A 21,655-nucleotide genomic window follows, 5' to 3' on the forward strand; every position below is an offset into this window, starting at 1 on the left:
TTGGGGAGCATGGACGTCTTCCAAGACCTTATCCGAAATAAAATTAAGATTCATACTTTCTCAGACTGAGCTCCCTCTACCAAATTTCAACCGCAGCCGGGTCTTCTTAACACGCTGAAAGGACGCTTCCACAAGCAGTGTGAGAAGCAGGGCAGCCAAGAAGTTGGAGTGAAACACACGTTCCAAATGGAAAAAAAAAAAAAAGATTTGTAGCAACGGAGTGTCCCTAATGACAAACAGGCTTGCCTTGTGTGGCTGGTCCTGGCTTGAACATTCCTAAGGATGACAGCGTGTCAGAGGCGAGGAATTATGGGGCAAGGCATGATCAGATGCAGTTAGCAGTTCCACGAAGAGACTGACCTTCACAGGTCCAAAAGAGTGAAACTCAAGGCCAGGAACGCATTTGGACCTTAATCCTTGTGGGTCACAGGAAGTCTGAGAGCTTCGGACCTTGAGAAATTCACGCACCTGTAAAGTGTTGCGGGCTCTCCCAAGACGTTCAGTCCCTGGAAGCCACAGGGTGCCCTTTAATTGGCTCTTTTCACGATTTCTGGTTTTGTCACCAAAGCAACTCTGCCTTATTGGCTCCTGGGGACTTCTCCCAGCGCGCGCGCGCTATAGAACCAGGCATCATGCGAATGGAAGGGCTAACCGTGAGCTGTGAGGCCACTCCCAAGCATACTCCGTGTGGACGGAATTGAGCGGCTTTAATTCTCCCCATTCCTGATGTCTTTGATGTTGTCGTGCAGTGGGGTCACCCTGGGGAAATTTAAAAAAAAAAACATTCCATTAGCATTTATTTATAATTTCATTTGCGATGTGCCTGGAAAGAAAATGCAAGCTCCTAATTGCACTGCCTTGGTAATTAAGTTAAGTGGCAGGCTAGGTTCAGAACCGTGCCTTCCGAGTTCAGGTGCAGAGCAGGAGGGCTTGAACATGGTGACATACAGCAGAAGACATTTAGAGTCTTAGGTCATTACCATGACATCTGAATCCATCCCTAGTGAACCAAGGAGGCCTTTCTTTCCCTTTTGCATTACCGGCCTGGCAAACTTGATGATACATTCCTGAGTAACTTGGGAAAGGCAGAAGGCAGGTGGGTAATAACAGCCTACCGTTCTCTTTGTTTATCCAGAAATCCATCGGTCCCAGCAGGGTGACATGTAACCCCATGCTTAACCTGCCATCCATACTTCATGTAATAATAATGTTGCCGATAATAATAATCACTTATAGTCATATAACCACTTTCATCTAAGCAATCTCAAAGCTTTACAAACACTAATTAATCCTTCTGGTTTCCCTGTGAAGTAGATGAGGCCGGGTTTATGAAAGGGGGAGGGACAAAGAAAGGACGGTGACTTTCTCAAGGCCACTGGGTAGCTGGTGGGCAGAACTAGGAGCCTTCAGAGTGGCATGCCCCTAGCTCTGCAGACGCATCTGATCTTGGGGCTGAGTGCAAGGGGCCTGTCAGAGAGAGCGTCTCAGCCTTCCCGTTTTCCCCTCCACTCTCGCTCTGCAAGAAACTCAGAGCACATCTCCAGAAAACACTTTCCACCCCTGTGTGACTCCATGGGACTGTGACCCATTGTTTTTGGGGCCCGAGTCACAGAAATGGGTCAGTAGCACCTGTGTGGTGTCTTCGGATGGGCGAGGGAAGAAAGCCCGCGGTAGGGAATTGCCTTTTTAACCCATGCTGCTAAAAAAAAATCACTGGTTTCCCCGTGCTTGCTGACAGCAACCCTTTCTTTTGACTTGTTCTGTTCTACTGTGTGCTACCCATTTCCCGCCGCTACAGGAAAATGCTCAAGACAGGGAGGCAGGCGAAGAGGGGAGATTTAGTTCGCTCACAGTGTTGGAGATCACCTGGCTTCTGCAGCTCTGCCGTGGGCCATGAGGCTGATGGTATCATGGGAAGAGTAGGCAAGAGTGGGAGGGAGAACGTGGTAAGGCAGAGCCAGACACTGGGGTTGGGCCAGACACAATTGCTTCATAATAAACTTACAGGAACTGCTCACTCCACGAGGCCGGCATCAATTCCTTCCCAGGAAATACTCCCCAATGACCTAATTATGGCTCGCTAAGCGTCACCACTCGGCTGCTCTGTCACCTCTCAGTGTCGCCCCACCGAGGGCTAAGATGTTGAGTGCTCCAACATCTGGGGAGCAAAGCACACGTTCAAATCAAAGCACACCATCTGACCCTCCCCATGCGCCTAACAAAGACGGCATGGTTAATGGTGTCAGCATGCAACGAGTAGAGGCTAATGGGGAGAAGTCTTCCATCATTTTCCCTTTGGGGGAAGTTTTTGAAACTTTCCCAAGAGGCAGGTGCCGAGTCCTAGGGAAAATGCTGCCTTTGTAGTATTTCTCAAATCCAGGTGCGGTGTATCAGTCCCTCAGAGAGTCTGTTAGCCTGCACAAGGGGCTCTGTAATTCCTGAGGGGAAACGAGACCACGCGTCCCTGCAGCAAGCCCTGAGCAGTAAAACTCTGTCATTGGTCACCTTCGGCGGAGAACATTCCAACCGGAAGTCGCTCTGGAGGAAATGCCGGAGAAGTGGAGTGAAAACTGGTCACAGCCCAGTCTTGGTTTAGTAAGAGGTTTGTGATACAGACCGTCTCTGAGTCGTGACTTTATTCGTTGGTTGGTTGGTTTGCGCGGTGCTAGGGATCAAACACAGGGCTCTGTGTGTGGTGGTTGAACACTCTCCGGGTGAGCTGTTGTACTAGGAGCTTGATCTTGAAATCCTAGGCCCTGGCCTCCTCAGTGGTTGGAATTACTGGAAGGCACCACCCTGTGCAGCTCTCCACAGTTTTGAGTGGAGATTTTAAGTCTTCTGGCAGAGTCGTTAGACAGGTGGAGAGAGCACTCCATCAGATGAATCGTGAACATGCTAGAACTCAAACCTTTATTCATTCCCTGTGTATTTAATTCCTCCTGTATGGCTGCTTGTTCAAACAATACTTTATAGTCTCCCCCTATAATAATAAATATCTATATTTTGTTGGTCTTTATATATATATATATATAAATACACATACACTTATACACACACTATATATATATGTGTACATATATATATATATATTACACACACATACTTCCCATATTCTTTTTCAATATTTATAAACAGGTATTTGATACCATTTTCATTATTCTCATTAATATAAAATGGGAAGTATATGATTAATGATTAATATCGTTAAGGCTGATAAGTGTTACTACTGTCCTTATTTCTGACTTGACCTAGACTGTATAGAGCGATGGCTCTGTGTGTCATTCACTCAGGAAGAATTTATTCAGCCCCTCCCATTATGCTGCGTCTTGGCATTTCACTTAGAATACAACGAGGCCTCAGCTTTTCTCGACTTTTGTTAGCTGCTTAATTTGTTACGCTTGCTCCAATTAGTCACTCGTCGGCATCTTTTTTTTTTTTCCCTTATATTTTCTGGTTTTATTTCCTTCTCTTTCTGCTGTTCATACTTCCTTTTGGGATCTGCTGGATTCACTTGGCTTTCTTCTCCTAAAGATCTTGACATAGCTAATTTCACACAAAGCCATTTGATTCTTAACAAAAGTCGGCACCGAAGAGTTACATGCGGCATATGGAGAGAAAGTGCTGGCATAAGTACACGGCGCTAATCTTGAAACTGGTCTGAAGGAACTTTCGCTTCTCTTGGTTACATGTTTAGACTTTCTAGAAGAAAATCCTCACCCTCAAAACAGTAATTTCTAGCTGATAAGATGGAAAAGATCTGGTAGAAGACAGTTGAAGTCAGTGTATTTGTGGACAGTCAAGGCCAAGATGAAGACAAATTCGAGTGAAGCATCGAGATTCGAGACTCTCCCACGTTCACACTGGAGCTGTGTGTCAATCCTGGGGCTGCCATCGAGCCTTCAAATCACTGACCTAGAACCTGTCTTACTGGGGTTGCAGGGCACCGAGAAGACCACTGGCGTGAAAGCCATACTCACGGTGAAGTAACTGGAGGTTGCTTCCAAGAGAGCACCCCGCAGATGGGTTTTGATAAGGTTGGCATGTTCCCCGAAGAGGCCATAATTAACCACATCAAAGAAGGAATGGCTTCTTAGGCAAACGGACTGTATCTTTCCATATGTCTAAAAATGCATCAAATGTTCTTCCATAGTGGGAAAACGCACGAACCGAGTCTGTAGACTGGAGAATACTGAGCGAAGACTTTTCATGGTGTCTAGGGCTCACCTCTCAGCTCTTGCCCGGCACCTGGCTCCTCTATCATCTCCCCACCTGGAAGCACTGTCTATAATTTGCACACATGAGAACATACTGGCTCAGGATTCGGCTGCGAACAGCAGTTAAGTGGTTAAAGCAGAGAAAGGAGAATTTGAGTTTCCAGCTCCCGCACAGTTCGCATTCTATCAGCCGGTTTTCCGGGGAGAGAAGCAAAGGCGGTAAACGTGTGTTAGGATTTAGCACACTCCAGCTCCTCAGAAGGGTCCTAGGAAGAGTCATGGGCTTGCTTTACTGCTTCCTCAGAAAGATTGATTTGATCAGCCATCTTTGAGATTAATAAAAAAAAAAAACAAATAACAAGAGCAAAAACGATATCAGTCTCTAGGCCTTTCTAATGGGCAGCCAAGAGATGCAGTTCTGGGGCCATGCTGGTCCCTGGAGGCCATTGGTGTCTAACTAGACACCGGTGGTTTTCTGAAGGCAGAGAGAGAATGCTCAACTTTTCTCTGTCCTCTGATTGTTCTTTTTTTTTTTACATACACTTGAGAAGTAGAGATGTTTGAAAGATCAGAAAGTCAAAGAATATGTTGAGTAATAATAATCGAGACTTAGGTCTGTATATTTACTATACTCATGTTATAATGCACATATGTACAAACATATGCATATGGTAAATCTGTACATACATGTAGTGTGTATGATATATTACACACACACACATATATATCTGAGATATTTCTCCGTAATAAAGCCTTCCTAAGTGTTATTCACTTAACTGTTCATATTTTATTAATATTTATTAATAAATATTTATTAATTTACTAACCTTTGGTTCTCAAATGCAGAATAAGAACTTGCTTGCTTTTGGCTGGCACTGGGGACACCTTGTGCAGGAGGTTGCCTGCCTTTTCCCCCTGGTTTGTCGAATGCAAGGCTCTTGTTTCCTTGGGTTTAATCAGAACGCTGGAGTGCTGACTCACATGTTTGTGTTTCTTATGCTACTTTGGTTCCTATACTATGTCTACACACTTTTCTATTTCGCCACTATCCAGGGGTTATAACGTTTTACGAAGAAGAGGCGTGAGTCAGATCGTGTCTTATGGAGCAGAACCTGCCTGCCCAAAGGTCTGGAAACCATACTGATGAATAACACTGAAGGACTGAGGGCGATTTGCCTGCAGAAACGACAGTGCGAAGTTACAGGATCAACCACTGATTTCCTAATGTAACTCTTTTCTTAATACCAAGAGCTTCTGTTGTCAAAAGAAAACCCATATACTGCAGGGGTCCGGTCCAGCTCCCGATGGCAGAGACTGTCTTCACCTTTTACCTACTTGCCTTGTCCTACGTCATCATCATGACTGATGGCAGTAGCAATGATCAAAGCATTCCTTCCTGATGAATTTGGATATGCCCTCAGAGGTTCTTCTCAATGTGTGCTCCAGGCAGCTACTTCTAATGGATTACACTGGTGCTAAAGACCATATCTGTCAGTATTGCCTGTCTTAGAGATCTCGTCCTAGTAAGAAGCAATTCTTCGCTTTATAATCTGTACCTGAATAACTCTCTTACAATTCCCAGAAAATGTTGGGACAAGATTATGTTATTAAAACTGCATAAAGATAAGTGAATAAGAAAGTGGAGATAAAGTAACAGAAAACCAGACAAACCTGCCCTTGGCTTTCTGACCCATCCTAGGCCCGAGATCCTTAGCAGCGATAACTGCGTATCTCTTGGGTTTGCTCCACAGGGAAGAAACTAGTTCTAACCTCCAAGCCCTTGGATTTCCTCGGTGGCCCCAGGGAGGGAAAGACAGAGACAGGAGAGGAACATGCACACACACACACACACACACACACACACACACACACACACACACTAAGACAGACAGAGATAGAGGCAGAGAGAGGGAGAGAGAGAGAGAGAGAGCGAGAGAGAGAGCGAGAGAGAGAGACAGAGAGACAAAGGGAAACAGAGAGGCAGAGACAGAGAGACAGAGACAGAGAGAGAGACAGAGAGACAGAGAGACAGAGAGAGGAACACACACACACAAAGACAGACAGAGAGAGAGAGAGAGAGAGAGAGAGAGAGAGACAGAGAGAGAGACAGAGAGAGAGACAGAGAGAGAGAGAGAGAGAGCTCTAAATGCTGCCTTTTGAATTATCAGAGAATTTTCTCTGTGGACCACAAAATGTCCATACAACACATCTTTGAGAGAGAACACACTGAATTACCCACATCCATTAGGATCTCAGATTTCCCAAATTCCTTCGGGAGGTTTACACACCCAAGATTTGTAAATGTTTTGGAATATTTGAGGAGCAGCACGAAGAAGTCTGTAGGGTTGTGTACCACTGACAAGGGACCAACTAGAGCAGTGGACAGAATCAGAGGCAAACAAGCCATCCTTGGATTTCAGGAAGGTTGCACTTGCTACAACCGGGAGGTGTACTAGGATTAAGAAGCTGCTCCCAGCGTTCCTCTTCACTCGTGAAGCTTAGGCAAAGACTGTGTTGCTGCTGTCTGTCAGAGACAGAGTTTAATGGATTTCTATTTTAGATATGTAATTAAATCTCTCTTCCAGAGGGAGACTCCTTCATACTGTAGAAAAGTTTTAGTATAGCATGAATATTTTCAGGGTGGTTCTAGTTCTTCCTGAGTTGCCTGCCCATGACCCCTAACGATGCGTCTATGACTATTAAATGAAAAGGTCATTGAATAGGAAAAAGGAGGACAGGTAAGCAGGAATGTGGCTCTTGATTAACACGCCAAGTCCCATGGTTTGGGGAAAGAAGACTAAACAATGATAATACACTTGATGGGTCATCATGTGACTTCAGAACGATTGCGTTACTCTATGTAATCGTACAACATTAAAACGTATGCTTATTTAGGAATATATATGCATCTACATATACATACATGCACGCAATAGTAATTAGTAAAACAAATAATTTGAAGGAGAAGGAATGGGAATATATGGAAGGGTTTGGAGGGAAGAAAGGGAAGGGGAAACGTTGTAATTAAATTATAGTCTCAAAAATGCACACGAACTGTAATTATTAGCTTATGAGTGACTGTAACAGTCAATTAAAATTATTTAATATAATTCTGATCTTATGGCTATAAGACCGGAATATTATACAGTTGACATAATCTGCTACAGAGGAAACATAATCGCGACAGAAAATAACCATACAGTGCAGGGAAGACCATGTGAAGGACCCCCTCCACTTCTGAGGAGGAAAAGTGTGTATTTATGTTTTTTATAATATGAGGCCTTTGGATGTTATCGCTGAGACAACAGCAGGTGCAGAAGATCACCTCAACACCGTAGCATGTCGTACAAACCTATAGGTGATCTTCAAAGAGGAGCATGTGGTGTCAGGACTGACACCATATTTATGTGCCAATAACAACTGGGGGGCACCATGTGAAGGGCTCTCTGCTCCATCTGTCGCCCTGAAGATTTTGCCACCTCGGAAGTTGGAGACACTTAGAGTTATCCAGATCAATCAATAAGTCTGTCTGAAGTTACTTTTCCTCTTGCACCTCCGATTACTTGGAACAACTGGAGACTTTAGTTTACGGTGACGAAGTTTGCAGATGGTTACCCTCCACATCTTTGCTCTCCCTTTGTGACTGGAAGCCAAACCCTTCGGTGGCTCTCCAAGTGTGTCTTCTCTTATCCTTTTGATAAGAGATGATCCAGATGATGATACCCTTCTCATCCAGAGGACCTTGCACCTGTTCTCTCTCCTCCCCCCAAACTGGAACCCACTTACTCTCCAAATTCAGTCCCTAATTATTTTCAATACTTTAATCACTGTTGCCGTGCATTCCAAATAAAGGGTGAAAACAGAGCCAAAGTCTCGATTCCAGCACAAAACAAAACAAAACAAAACAGTGCTTACCGGTGGGCTCGAATTTTGCAAGAAAGAAGGATGCATTTCAAAACGTTAAAGATTGATTTCTGTGGGTCGGGGCTGTGGATGTCTTTTTATACCATTTAAAGTGTCGCCCCCCCCCCCAACCTAGATTTCCCAAGTTCCTCAAATAATCACATGTCACTGCAGTGAGGATTCAGTTTGAACACAAAATGCTTCCCTCCAACCCCAAAATTCATGTGTCTTCAGCTGATGGACCTCTTTTGTGAGGGATAGGACCTTTGGGAGGTGAGGAAGCCAGGCAGCATGGAGCCTCTGCTTTGCCCTGATTTCTTCCCATCTTCCCTTCTGAGGCTTTTATGAGTAGCTCTGTCCAGGCACAGGTTTCCTCTGTGAGGAATCAGTTAAGCATCAGCCCAGACTCGATGGAGCCGGTGACCCCAGACTGAGACCTCTGACATCACGAGGGAAATGACACTTCCTTCCTTCATCTTTCTCAGGTATTTATCTCAGTGAAAGTCTAACAGTGAGCCGTACGGGTTTTCTACTGTTACCATAACAAATGAAATCAGACTTTACAGCAGCACAAATTTTAGTTTTATGATACGGTAGGAGTCCCTTATGGGTCAAATCAAGATGTCAGGGGGACTGTTCTGGAAGCTTTCAGGGAAGAGAACGCAGATTCCTCACTGGTTTTAGTTTCAGTTTGTGGCCTTTTCTGGAGAAAACGGTAATATCACAACTCCGTCCACTTCTATCTTACATCCTACTGACCTGCTTCAATTAGAAACCAATCTCTGCTTTTAGGATTCTCACAATTAGCCTCGATTTACCTAAAAAGTTCCAGATAATTTTCCCATCCCTTCACCGTATCTTCCAAGTTCCTTATGAGGCCCTATCTATGAGGCCCTGCTTCCAGGACTGCTACCAGAGGCTCAATGACCTGCAGTGGAAGGGTCTTTGCTCTTTCAGACCCTACTGTGTGAGCATACCCAGGAGTCTCTCTGATAGTACACCAGGAAAATGCTGCTGTGGCTAACTGTGGTCAGAGTTTCCAAGTAGATGCCAGGAACACACGCCTTCCTGTCTCTTTACTTGTTTCTTCCCAGATGTTGTTATTGTCTGGTCTGACTCTTGTTCGGGAACAGTGAGGGGAAACTCAGTTGCTATTTCATGGGTAGTTTCCTTCAAGTGGTATGAAGGCCAGGTCTGAGGGGCAGCTGAGCAGTGTGATAAGGAACTATGAGCCTTTTCTTGGTTCAACTCTTAGGAGGCTCCAGGTCTCCTTAGAGCTTTCTTAGTGCCCATTTGTCATCAGCTGCTCTCAATAGGGTCCAGGTAGGTTGCAAGCTTTACTCGCTCACCATGCAAGACAATAGCGCTTCCAGGGTTTTCTGAGGCCGTTCTTTTCAAGCAGCTAGGTGAGAAAAAAAGAAGCGGAGAAAGTCGCATCCCTTTCACTGTGTGCACACTTTCTGCGTTGTGTTATGTATGGGTTACACAGGCAGAAGTAAAGACGCATTGTAAAGAAAGCAAAACGAGGCAGGAAGAAGAGGATGTAGCCAGGTAGCATCAGAGAGAGAAGTGGTAGTTTGAATGTGCTTGGCCCAGGGAGTGGCACTATTAGGAGGTGTGCCCTTGTTGGAGTGGGTGTGGCTTTGTCAGAGTAGGTGTGACCTTGTTGGAGTGGGTGTGGCTTTGTCAGAGTAGGTGTGGCCTTGGAGTGGGTGTGGCCTTGTTGGAGTAGGTGTGGCCTTGTTAGAGGAAGCTTGTCACTGGTGGACGTTGGAGACCCTCCCCCTAGCTTCCTGGAAGCAGTCTGTTCCTGGCTTCCTTTGGTTGAGAATGTAGAACTCTGAGCGCCTTAAGTGCTGTGCTTCCTGCCATGATGGTAAGGGACCGAACCTCAGAATCTGTAAGCCAGCCCCAATTAAACGCTGTCCTTTATAAGAATTGCCTTGGTCGTGGAGTCTCTTCCTCATAATGGAAACCATAACATGCATGCATCCCCACTACAGAGCAAGCTTGAGTCTGGCGATGTCCAAGACATAGCACATGTCTTGTTTATTAAGGTTCTGAGCTCGCTGTGTGGTCAATCGAGGAAGTGTCTGGAGGAGGCTTGTCTTTGGAAAGTTACTATCCTTTTGAATGTGGCCTCCCTGGGATGTGGTACTCACCTTCGCTGAAGATGAAGGTGATATAAGCAGCTGCCATTTTTTCGAGTGTTTGGCACGGTTGAGACACAGTCTAGATGCATGCTTACCTACATGCCATCCAGGGAGATAAGAATTATCCAATCATAATTAACCGCCAACAGTTTAAAAAACAATACTGAAGTGGCTATTCTAACTGTACAGAAGTTCATTTGAGTCTTCTTAGTTACATTGTGAGTTTTTTTTTTTTTTTTTTTTTTTTTTTTTTTTTATTAACTTGAGTATTTCTTATATACATTTCGAGTGTTATTCCCTTTCCCGGTTTCCGGGCAAACATCCCCCTCCCCCCTCCCCTTCCTTATGGGTGTTCCCCTCCCAACCCTCCCCCCATTGCCGCCCTCCCCCCATAGACTAGTTCACTGTGGGTTCAGTCTTAGCAGGACCCAGGGCTTCCCCTTCCACTGGTGCTCTTACTAGGATATTCATTGCTACCTATGGGGTCAGAGTCCAGGGTCAGTCCATGTATAGTCTTTAGGTAGTGGCTTAGTCCCTGGAAGCTCTGGTTGCTTGGCATTGTTGTACTTTTGGGGTCTCGAGCCCCTTCAAGCTCTTCCAGTTCTTTCTCTGATTCCTTCAATAGGGGACCTATTCTCAGTTCAGTGGTTTGCTGCTGGCATTCGCCTCTGTATTTGCTGTATTCTGGCTGTGTCTCTCAGGAGCGATCTACATCCGGCTCCTGTCGGTCTGCACTTCTTTGCTTCATCCATCTTGTCTAATTGGGTGGCTGTATATGTATGGGCCACATGTGGGGCAGGCTCTGAATGGGTGTTCCTTCAGTCTCTGTTTTAATCTTTGCCTCTCCCTTCCCTGCCAAGGGTATTCTTTTTCCTCATTTAAAGAAGGAGTGAAGCATTCACATTTTGATCATCCGTCTTGAGTTTCGTTTGTTCTAGGGATCTAGGGTAATTCAAGCATTTGGGCTAATAGCCACTTATCAATGAGTGCATACCATGTATGTCTTTCTGTGATTGGGTTAGCTCACTCAGGATGATATTTTCCAGTTCCAACCATTTGCCTACGAATTTCATAAACTCGTTGTTTTTGATAGCTGAGTAATATTCCATTGTGTAGATGTACCACATTTTCTGTATCCATTCCTCTGTTGAAGGGCATCTGGGTTCTTTCCAGCTTCTGGCTATTATAAATAAGGCTGCGATGAACATAGTGGAGCACGTGTCTCTTTTATATGTTGAGGCATCTTTTGGGTATATGCCCAAGAGAGGTATAGCTGGATCATCAGGCAGTTCAATGTCCAATTTTCTGAGGAACCTCCAGACTGATTTCCAGAATGGTTTTACCAGTCTGCAATCCCACCAACAATGGAGGAGTGTTCCTCTTTCTCCACATCCTCGCCAGCATCTGCTGTCACCTGAGTTTTTGATCTTAGCCAATCGCACTGGTGTGAGGTGAAATCTCAGGGTTGTTTTGATTTGCATTTCCCTTATGACTAAAGATGTTGAACATTTCTTTAGGTGTTTCTCAGCCATTCGGCATTCCTCAGCTGTGAATTCTTTGTTTAGCTCTGAACCCCATTTTTTAATAGGGTTATTTGTTTCCCTGCGGTCTAACTTCTTGAGTTCTTTGTATATTTTGGATATAAGGCCTCTATCTGTTGTAGGATTGGTAAAGATCTTTTCCCAATCTGTTGGTTGCCGTTTTGTCCTAACCACAGTGTCCTTTGCCTTACAGAAGCTTTGCAGTTTTATGAGATCCCATTTGTCGATTCTTGATCTTAGAGCATAAGCCATTGGTGTTTTGTTCAGGAAATTTTTTCCAGTGCCCATGTGTTCCAGATGCTTCCCTAGTTTTTCTTCTATTAGTTTGAGTGTGTCTGGTTTGATGTGGAGGTCCTTGATCCACTTGGACTTAAGCTTTGTACAGGGTGATAAGGATGGATCGATCTGCATTCTTCTACATGTTGCCCTCCAGTTGAACCAGCACCATTTGCTGAAAATGCTATCTTTTTTCCATTGGATGGTTTTGGCTCCTTTGTCAAAAATCAAGTGACCATAGGTGTGTGGGTTCATTTCTGGGTCTTCAATTCTATTCCATTGGTCTATCTGTCTGTCTCTGTACCAATACCATGCAGTTTTTATCACTATTGCTCTGTAATACTGCTTGAGTTCAGGGATAGTGATTCCCCCTGAAGTCCTTTTATTGTTGAGGATAGCTTTAGCTATCCTGGGTTTTTTGTTATTCCAGATGAATTTGCAAATTGTTCTGTCTAACTCTTTGAAGAATTGGATTGGTATTTTGATGGGGATTGCATTGAATCTGTAGATTGCTTTTGGTAAAATGGCCATTTTTACCATATTAATCCTGCCAATCCATGAGCATGGGAGATCTTTCCATCTTCTGAGGTCTTCTTCAATTTCTTTCCTCAGTGTCTTGAAGTTCTTATTGTACAGATCTTTTACTTGCTTGGTTAAAGTCACACCGAGGTACTTTATATTATTTGGGTCTATTATGAAGGGTGTCGTTTCCCTAATTTCTTTCTCGGCTTGTTTCTCTTTTGTATAGAGGAAGGCAACTGATTTATTTGAGTTAATTTTATACCCAGCCACTTTGCTGAAGTTGTTTATCAGCTTTAGTAGTTCTCTGGTGGAACTTTTGGGATCACTTAAATATACTATCATGTCATCTGCAAATAGTGATATTTTGACCTCTTCTTTTCCGATCTGTATCCCTTTGATCTCCTTTTGTTGTCTGATTGCTCCGGCTAGAACTTCAAGAACTATATTGAATAAGTAGGGAGAGAGTGGGCAGCCTTGTCTAGTCCCTGATTTTAGTGGGATTGCTTCAAGTTTCTCTCCATTTAGTTTAATGTTAGCAACTGGTTTGCTGTATATGGCTTTTACTATGTTTAGGTATGGGCCTTGAATTCCTATTCTTTCCAGGACTTTTATCATGAAGGGGTGTTGAATTTTGTCAAATGCTTTCTCAGCATCTAATGAAATGATCATGTGGTTCTGTTCTTTCAGTTTGTTTATATAATGGATCACGTTGATGGTTTTCCGTATATTAAACCATCCCTGCATGCCTGGGATGAAGCCTACTTGATCATGGTGGATGATTGTTTTGATGTGCTCTTGAATTCGGTTTGCCAGAATTTTATTGAGTATTTTTGCGTCGATATTCATAAGGGAAATTGGTCTGAAGTTCTCTTTCTTTGTTGTGTCTTTGTGTGGTTTAGGTATAAGAGTAATTGTGGCTTCGTAGAAGGAATTCGGTAGGGCTCCATCTGTTTCAATTTTGTGGAATAGTTTGGATAATATTGGTATGAGGTCTTCTATGAAGGTTTGATAGAATTCTGCACTAAACCCGTCTGGACCTGGGCTCTTTTTGGTTGGGAGACCTTTAATGACTGCTTCTATTTCCTTAGGAGTTATGGGGTTGTTTAACTGGTTTATCTGTTCCTGATTTAACTTCGATACCTGGTATCTGTCTAGGAAATTGTCCATTTCCTGAAGATTTTCAAATTTTGTTGAATATAGGTTTTTATAGTAAGATCTGATGATTTTTTGAATTTCCTCCGAATCTGTAGTTATGTCTCCCTTTTCATTTCTGATTTTGTTAATTTGGACACACTCTCTGTGTCCTCTCGTTAGTCTGGCTAAGGGTTTATCTATCTTGTTGATTTTCTCAAAGAACCAACTTTTGGTTCTGTTGATTCTTTCTATGGTCCTTTTTGTTTCTACTTGGTTGATTTCAGCTCTGAGTTTGATTATTTCCTGCCTTCTATTCCTCCTGGGTGTATTTGCTTCTTTTTGTTCTAGAGCTTTTAGGTGTGCTGTCAAGCTGCTGACATATGCTCTTTCCTGTTTCTTTCTGCAGGCACTCAGCGCTATGAGTTTTCCTCTTAGCACAGCTTTCATTGTGTCCCATAAGTTTGTGTATGTTGTATCTTCATTTTCATTAAATTCTAAAAAGTTTTTAATTTCTTTCTTTATTTCTTCCTTGACCAGGTTATCATTGAGTAGAGCATTGTTCAATTTCCACGTATATGTGGGCATTCTTCCCTTATTGTTATTGAAGACCAGTTTTAGGCCGTGGTGGTCCGATAGCACGCATGGGATTATTTCTATCTTTCTGTACCTGTTGAGGCCCGTTTTTTGACCAATTATATGGTCAATTTTGGAGAAAGTACCATGAGGAGCTGAGAAGAAGGTATATCCTTTTGCTTTAGGATAGAATGTTCTATAAATATCCGTTAAGTCCATTTGGCTCATGACTTCTCTTAGTCTGTCTACATCACTGTTTAATTTCTGTTTCCATGATCTGTCCATTGATGAGAGTGGGGTGTTGAAATCTCCCACTATTATTGTGTGAGGTGCAATGTGTGTTTTGAGCTTTAGTAAGGTTTCTTTTACATATGTAGGTGCCCTTGTATTTGGGGCATAGATATTTAGGATTGAGAGTTCATCTTGGTTGATTTTTCCTTTGATGAATATGAAGTGTCCTTCCTTATCTTTTTTGATGACTTTTAGTTGGAAATTGATTTTATTTGATATTAGAATGGCTACTCCAGCTTGCTTCTTCTGACCATTTGCTTGGAAAGTTGTTTTCCAGCCTTTCACTCTGAGGTAGTGTCTGTCTTTGTCTCTGAGGTGTGTTTCCTGTAGGCAGCAGAATGCAGGGTCCTCGTTGCGTATCCAGTTTGTTAATCTATGTCTTTTTATTGGGGAGTTGAGGCCATTGATATTGAGAGATATTAAGGAATAGTGATTATTGCTTCCCGTTATATTCATATTTGATGTGAGGTTATGTTTGTGTGCTTTCATTCTCTTTGTTTTGTTGCCAAGATGATTAGTTTCTTGCTTCTTCTAGGGTATAGCTTGCCTCCTTATGTTGGGCTTTACCATTTATTATCCTTTGTAGTGCTGGATTTGTAGAAAGATATTGTGTAAATTTGGTTTTGTCATGGAATATCTTGGTTTCTCCATCAATGTTAATTGAGAGTTTTGCTGGATACAGTAATCTGGGCTGGCATTTGTGTTCTCTTAGGGTCTGTATAACATCAGTCCAGGATCTTCTGGCCTTCATAGTTTCTGGCGAGAAGTCTGGTGTGATTCTGATAGGTCTCCCTTTATATGTTACTTGACCTTTTTCCCTTACTGCTTTTAATATTCTTTCTTTATTTTGTGCGTTTGGTGTTTTGACAATTATGTGACGGGAGGTGTTTCTTTTCTGGTCCAATCTATTTGGAGTTCTGTAGGCTTCCTGTATGTCTATGGGTATCTCTTTTTTTAGGTTAGGGAAGTTTTCTTCTATGATTTTGTTGAAGATATTTACTGGTCCTTTGAGCTGGGAGTCTTCACTCTCTTCTATACCTATTATCCTTAGGTTTGATCTTCTCATTGAGTCCTGGATTTCCTGTATGTTTTGGACCAGTAGCTTTTTCCGCTTTACATTATCTTTGACAGTTGAGTCAATGATTTCTATGGAATCTTCTGCTCCTGAGATTCTCTCTTCCATCTCTTGTATTCTGTTGGTGAAGCTTGTATCTACAGCTCCTTGTCTCTTCTTTTGGTTTTCTATATCCAGGGTTGTTTCCATGTGTTCTTTCTTGATTGCTTCTATTTCCATTTTTAATTCCTTCAACTGTTTGATTGTGTTTTCCTGGAATTCTTTCAGGGATTTTTGCGATTCCTCTCTGTAGGCTTTTACTTGTTTATTAATGTTTTCCTGTGCTTCCCTAAGTGTGTTCAGGTCTTTCCTGAAGTCCTCCAGCATCATGATCAAATATGATTTTGAAACTAGATCTTGCTTTTCTGGTGTGTTTGGATATTCCATGTTTGTTTTGGTGGGAGAATTGGGCTCCGATGATGGCATGTAGTCTTGGTTTCTGTTGCTTGGGTTCCTGCGCTTGCCTCTCGCCATCAGATTATCTCTAGTGTTACTTTGTTCTGCTATTTCTGACAGTGGCTAGACTGTCCTATAAGCCTGTGTGTCAGGAGTGCTGTATACCTGTTTTCCTCTATTTCAGTCAGTTATGGGGACAGAGTGTTCTGCTTTCGGGCGTGTAGTTTTTCCTCTCTACAGGTCTTCAGCTGTTCCTGTGGGCCTGTGTCTTGAGTTCACCAGGCAGCTTTCTTGCAGCAGAAAATTTGGTCTTACCTGTGGTCCCGAGGCTCAGGTTTGCTCGTGGGGTGCTGTCCAGGGGCTCTCTGCAGCGGCAGCAACCAGGAAGACCTGTGCCGCCCCTTCCGGGAGCTTCAGTGCACCAGGGTTCCAGATGGTCTTTGGCTTTTTCCTTTGGCGTCCGAGATGTGTGTGCAGGGAGCAGTCTCTTCTGGTTTCCCAGGCCTGTCTGCCTCTCTGAAGGTTTAGCTCTCCCTCCCACGGGATTTGGGTGCAGAGAACTGTTTATCCGGTCTGTTTCCTTCAGGGTCCGGCGGTGTCTCCGGCAGGGGTCCTGCCGCTCCTGGGCCCTCCCCCACGGGAGCCCAGAGGCCTTATACAGTTTCCTCTTGGGCCAGGGATGTGGGCAGGGGTGAGCAGTGTTGGTGGTCTCTTCCGCTCTGCAGCCTCAGGAGTGCCCACCTGACCAGGCGGTTGGGTCTCTCTCTCACCGGGTCTGGGAGCAGAGAGCTGCTGCGGGCCGGGATCCGCGGGTGTGGGACTTCCGGTAAACACAGAACGTGCCCGGTTCTAGAGAAATTCTGCTTCCGTGTGTCCCAAGCTCACCAGGCAGCTTTCTTGCAGCAGAAAATTTGGTCTTACCTGTGGTCCCGAGGCTCAAGTTCGCTCGTGGGGTGCTGCCCAGGGGCTCTCTGCAGCGGCAGCAACCAGGAAGACCTGTGCCGCCCCTTCCGGGAGCTTCAGTGCACCAGGGTTCCAGATGGTCTTTGGCTTTTTCCTCTGGCGTCCGAGATGTGTGTGCAGGGAGCAGTCTCTTCTGGTTTCCCAGGCCTGTCTGCCTCTCTGAAGGTTTAGCTCTCCCTCCCACGGGATTTGGGTGCAGAGAACTGTTTATCCGGTCTGTTTCCTTCAGGGTCCGGCGGTGTCTGTGGCAGGGGTCCTGCCGCTCCTGGGCCCTCCCCCACGGGAGCCCAGAGGCCTTATACAGTTTCCTCTTGGGCCAGGGATGTGGGCAGGGGTGAGCAGTGTTGGTGGTCTCTTCCGCTCTGCAGCCTCAGGAGTGCCCACCTGACCAGGCGGTTGGGTCTCTCCGAGTTTTTTTTTAAATAAAGTCTGATAAACTGAAAAATGTATAAAGCGGCATGCTAGGTTAATACAGTATGTTTGTCATTAAACATTACTGAGATAAAATACACTGAACAAACTCGAGTCACGTAAGAGCCTTATCTTGCGTTTGTTCTCCAGTCCTCTTGCTCTATGTCCTACTCCAAAGCCCAGTGCCGTCTCCCTTAGCTCAATGCCGACACCCCAATTTCACTGAGTCATTTCCAGTGGGGCTGGCAGAAATCAGTGCTCTTCTGGTTCAGGCTGGAGATGGAGAGACTCCCCACCCCCACAGGCTAAAGGCTTGGTTTCCAGAGTGGCATCAGTGGGAGATCTTTCGGTCGTTGGTGTAAGGCTCTCAAAGGGCTTTATCGGACCCTGGGTTCTTCTTCTTTTCTGTTTGCTTCCTGACCATAGATTAAGTGGGTTTGTCTCTATGACCCCTGAAGGATGTGGTGACTCAACAAAGGCCCCAAAGCAATGGGGCTAAGGGACCATGGACTGGAGTCTCTAAAACCGTGAGCCCAAAAAAAAAAAAAAAGCCTTTCTCTCTCTCTCTCTCTAAGCTGATTGTCTCAGGAATTTCATGACAGCAAAGGAAAGATGGTTGCTGAACACCCTTCAGAGCCAGATCAAAATCAATACTCTGACCTGCTTCCTCTGTTAGCACCCGGCATGATTTACCTGCATACGAGTTTATTTTCTGTGCATTGATTTTTTGTTTCGGACCATAGTTTCTAGTTTCTTTTCATTAAATAACCTTCGACAAAGGGGATGGCTCTGGTCTCCCTGCAGCCATTGTACAAAGGCTCATGAGATTTTGATATCTGCCAAGGATCATCATAGGTTATTCCCAAGCCTTTCTAAGCCCCTACCCCTCCCCCCTTGTGTTTACTGGCTCTTAATTCAGGGTTGTTTGTAGGAAGCTGGGCTCTTTAACATGCTGGACAAACATTGACTGTTGTTTTGCTCCTGGCCAACCATGGTGGGCGTTGGTGCTGTCCCTTGCTTTGTGTGTTGTCTTGAAGGGAGCAGTGTTGTGAGGATCAAAGCATTGGGAGTGGAGTATTAGACATTGCCTGGCAGGAAAAGCTATTCTCTGCTTGAAGTCAGAATTGAAAATAGATTTTTTTCCCCCACTGGGCAGATGTAAAGACGTGGGAAATCTCTCGTGCATCCCATTGCAGTAGGATCACCCTGGAGGCTGTCCTTCAGGGGTATTATTATTGGAAAATATTTTGTCCAGGTGGTGAGGGTCACATAACTACACACGGACAGTAGAATATTAGAAACATCGGGTGCCTTTGTTATGTAGTGGAGCCTTCCCGCATCTATCGGCCAGACTAGCGGGTCTCGCAAGTTTCTCATAGAAATAATGCAGACACACACACTCCTTCAAGATTTAAATCCTGATATGCTCGAGCTGTGCTCCGAGGGCTGCTGGTGAGATAAAGGCAGCAGGAATCTGTTTTTATTCCTCAGAGCTGGAGTGCAGAGGATGGGAAAAAGATAGTTTGATAATGTCCCAAAGAAGATCTTATTAGAAACTGACACAGTTTCATAAAAACCCCAGTGGTGTTTACCTCAGGTAATTTCACCGCCACCTGGCAGAATTCCAGGTGCTCTACGTGACTGGCCACTTTCACGTTTGTTTCTATCACTGGCTCTTTGGGGTTCCTAAAACGCAGTAGGAGACGCCACTGTGTGCAGTTTAATTTTTCGTTTCTGTTTGAAGGGAACGAGAGGAAAAGTATGGGACAGAGCGTTGACCGTGTTCATGGTGACACAAAATATGACACACCCCAAGGTGAGAGTGCACAGAAGGCACATCTGCTTGCTGCTGCAAGCTTCCTGGGGCCTTGGGTGCTTTAAGCCCATGGAATGAACCAGCCCTGGGCTCATCTCTGGGACTGCAGCTTCAGACTGACAGCTGTCATTCTTCCTCAGAAGGAAACAAGGTTCTTCCTATTTTTGGCTGTCAGCAGCCGAGGCAGTTTCGTGAGCACCAGAGAAGCAGCTCTGTGTGAACGTGCAGTCCACAAGCTACTCCACTGTTAGGGCATAGACTCAAACCCCAGTTTCCGACCGGGGTCTAACGGCAAAATTAAACATGGAGGAACTGATTAAAGAAGAACCACCCTGTTTCAAGAGGTTTATTCATTTTTTATTTTTTTATTTTTTTAAAAAACGGCCCATTAGTGACTGAATGAGTTTATAGTTCTGAGTAACTGCATGTATGGTCCTCAGTAAATAACCAGATCGGCTGTTCTAAATGAGTTCTTTATATTCAAGCCTCTCAAAGCTTGTAATTACATTTGAGGCGGGACATGTGAAGCCAGAAGCTATAATGCTATTTAGTCCCCAGTGCAACTTGAATTCAGCAAAGGCGATTCAACGGGATCCACAGGACACACGAGAAAAACCGCTCCCACCTCTTAAAGTGGAAGCGAAGAAATCTTTACCTTAGAAACAAATAGATTTTACCGTTTTCATTAGTCTCGACCTTTCGAAAATAAACGGCGCTGAGCTGTGTTCTTCAGCAGCACTTGGGCTTTTCTGTCTTTCCATTTTCTGTCTTGCTTGGTTATATCAGGCAATCATAGGCATGAGGAGTGATGGAGCATTTTAGTTTGAGAAGTGGACGCCTGAGAAGAAAGTTAAGAAGAAGAGAAAGAAAACAGCTCTGGTTTTCAATAGCTGTGAACGAAAATGGAACATGGGTTACTCTGAGAATGTCCCGCATCAATGAATGCATGGCCCTAACCAGAGCAGTTCCCAAGCCCCGGACATTTGCATATGCAAATCTCTGAATGAGCATACCGTCTCTCAATATGTTTATATTGGCAAAAGCATAATTTGAAATAGCATTGTTCTAAATAGATCTACTCAAGTCTAGTAGTTTAGATTTGAAACACTTAATTTCCTCACTCCTTCCAACTTTCGTCCCTTGCTTCAACAGACTGCTTGATCCACAGTGAGTGTGGCGCTCTGGGAACCGGAAGCTCCGTGTTCACTAGGAATACAGGTCCGACTTCGAGACGCCATTGCTGTCTACCTTCCGATCTTCTCGATTAGAATTAGGATCTCTTTCTGGTCTTGGATCTCAGGGATGGTGAGACGAGCCGTCTCCTTCACGCCTAGGACATTGCTTGGTGGGAACCGGAACTGTGGAGCCACACACAAGACAACACAGCGGGTCACCACCCGCAGCCACCCATGTTGCTCAAATGGGACTTGGCTATACAGGCATACGCCTCTTTTCTTTCTTCCTTCCTTCCTTCCTTCCTTCCTTCCTTCCTTCCTTCCTTCCTTCCTTCCTTCCTTCCTTTCCTTCTTTCTGGAAATTTAAATGAAACTTAGCTTTTGTAACTTGTATCCAGGAACTATATATGACAACGAGGTGCCACGTGATGATTTGACATATCTATATAGGGATAACATTTAAGTCAAGTCAAACATATCTACTTCTTCCAATTTTTTTTTCTGGTTAAAAATCATCCAAATCTGGCTGTGCCTTGTGTGTGTGTGTGTGTGTGTGTGTGTGTGTGTGTGTGTGTTTGTGCACGCGGGGATGCGCGCACCCAACGCTCTGCTGCTACGTGTTGCCACCCTCTTGAATGTGCAGTTGCACATGGCAGCTCTCCTTCTGTTGTTCTGTGATCTTTGCACACGGCCTCTCCTCTACGTTCTCCTTCTTAACCCTGCACAGTTTCAAACATGCATGAACACCTAGCCCAAGTCATTTCTTTTCCATTAAAGAGCCCTTGCTGCATCCTCTTCATTCCCTTCTGGAAGCCATTTCTCCTGTCCTCATTTATTTGTGCTTTTCCTTTGGTACCCGTTTGGAAGTGGGCTACTCTCCAACGACACCGTAAGCTCTTTGGAAGAAGCATCGTTTCTATTTATCTAGAGTTTACTTCACAGTCTTTCAAACAGAGCTCACCCAGTTCACACTGCTGACCAGCGGGAGGGGACTGGATGCCATTCTACTCATCTGTCATATTGGTTTTATTTCTACCTTGACTTTGTCTACTCCCACCAACAGTGGAGGCCAACGGCTGGGCACAGCGAGAGTAAACCCTAGGTGGAAGAGTCCTGAGTCCAGCAACAGGACCGGAGACTGGGATTTGCCTCTTTATTCTAATCTGGTAGCAC

Source organism: Rattus norvegicus, chromosome 7 (genome assembly GCF_021556685.1).
Source record: "Rattus norvegicus strain SHRSP/BbbUtx chromosome 7, alternate assembly SHRSP_T2T, whole genome shotgun sequence".
Lineage (NCBI taxonomy): Eukaryota > Metazoa > Chordata > Mammalia > Rodentia > Muridae > Rattus > Rattus norvegicus.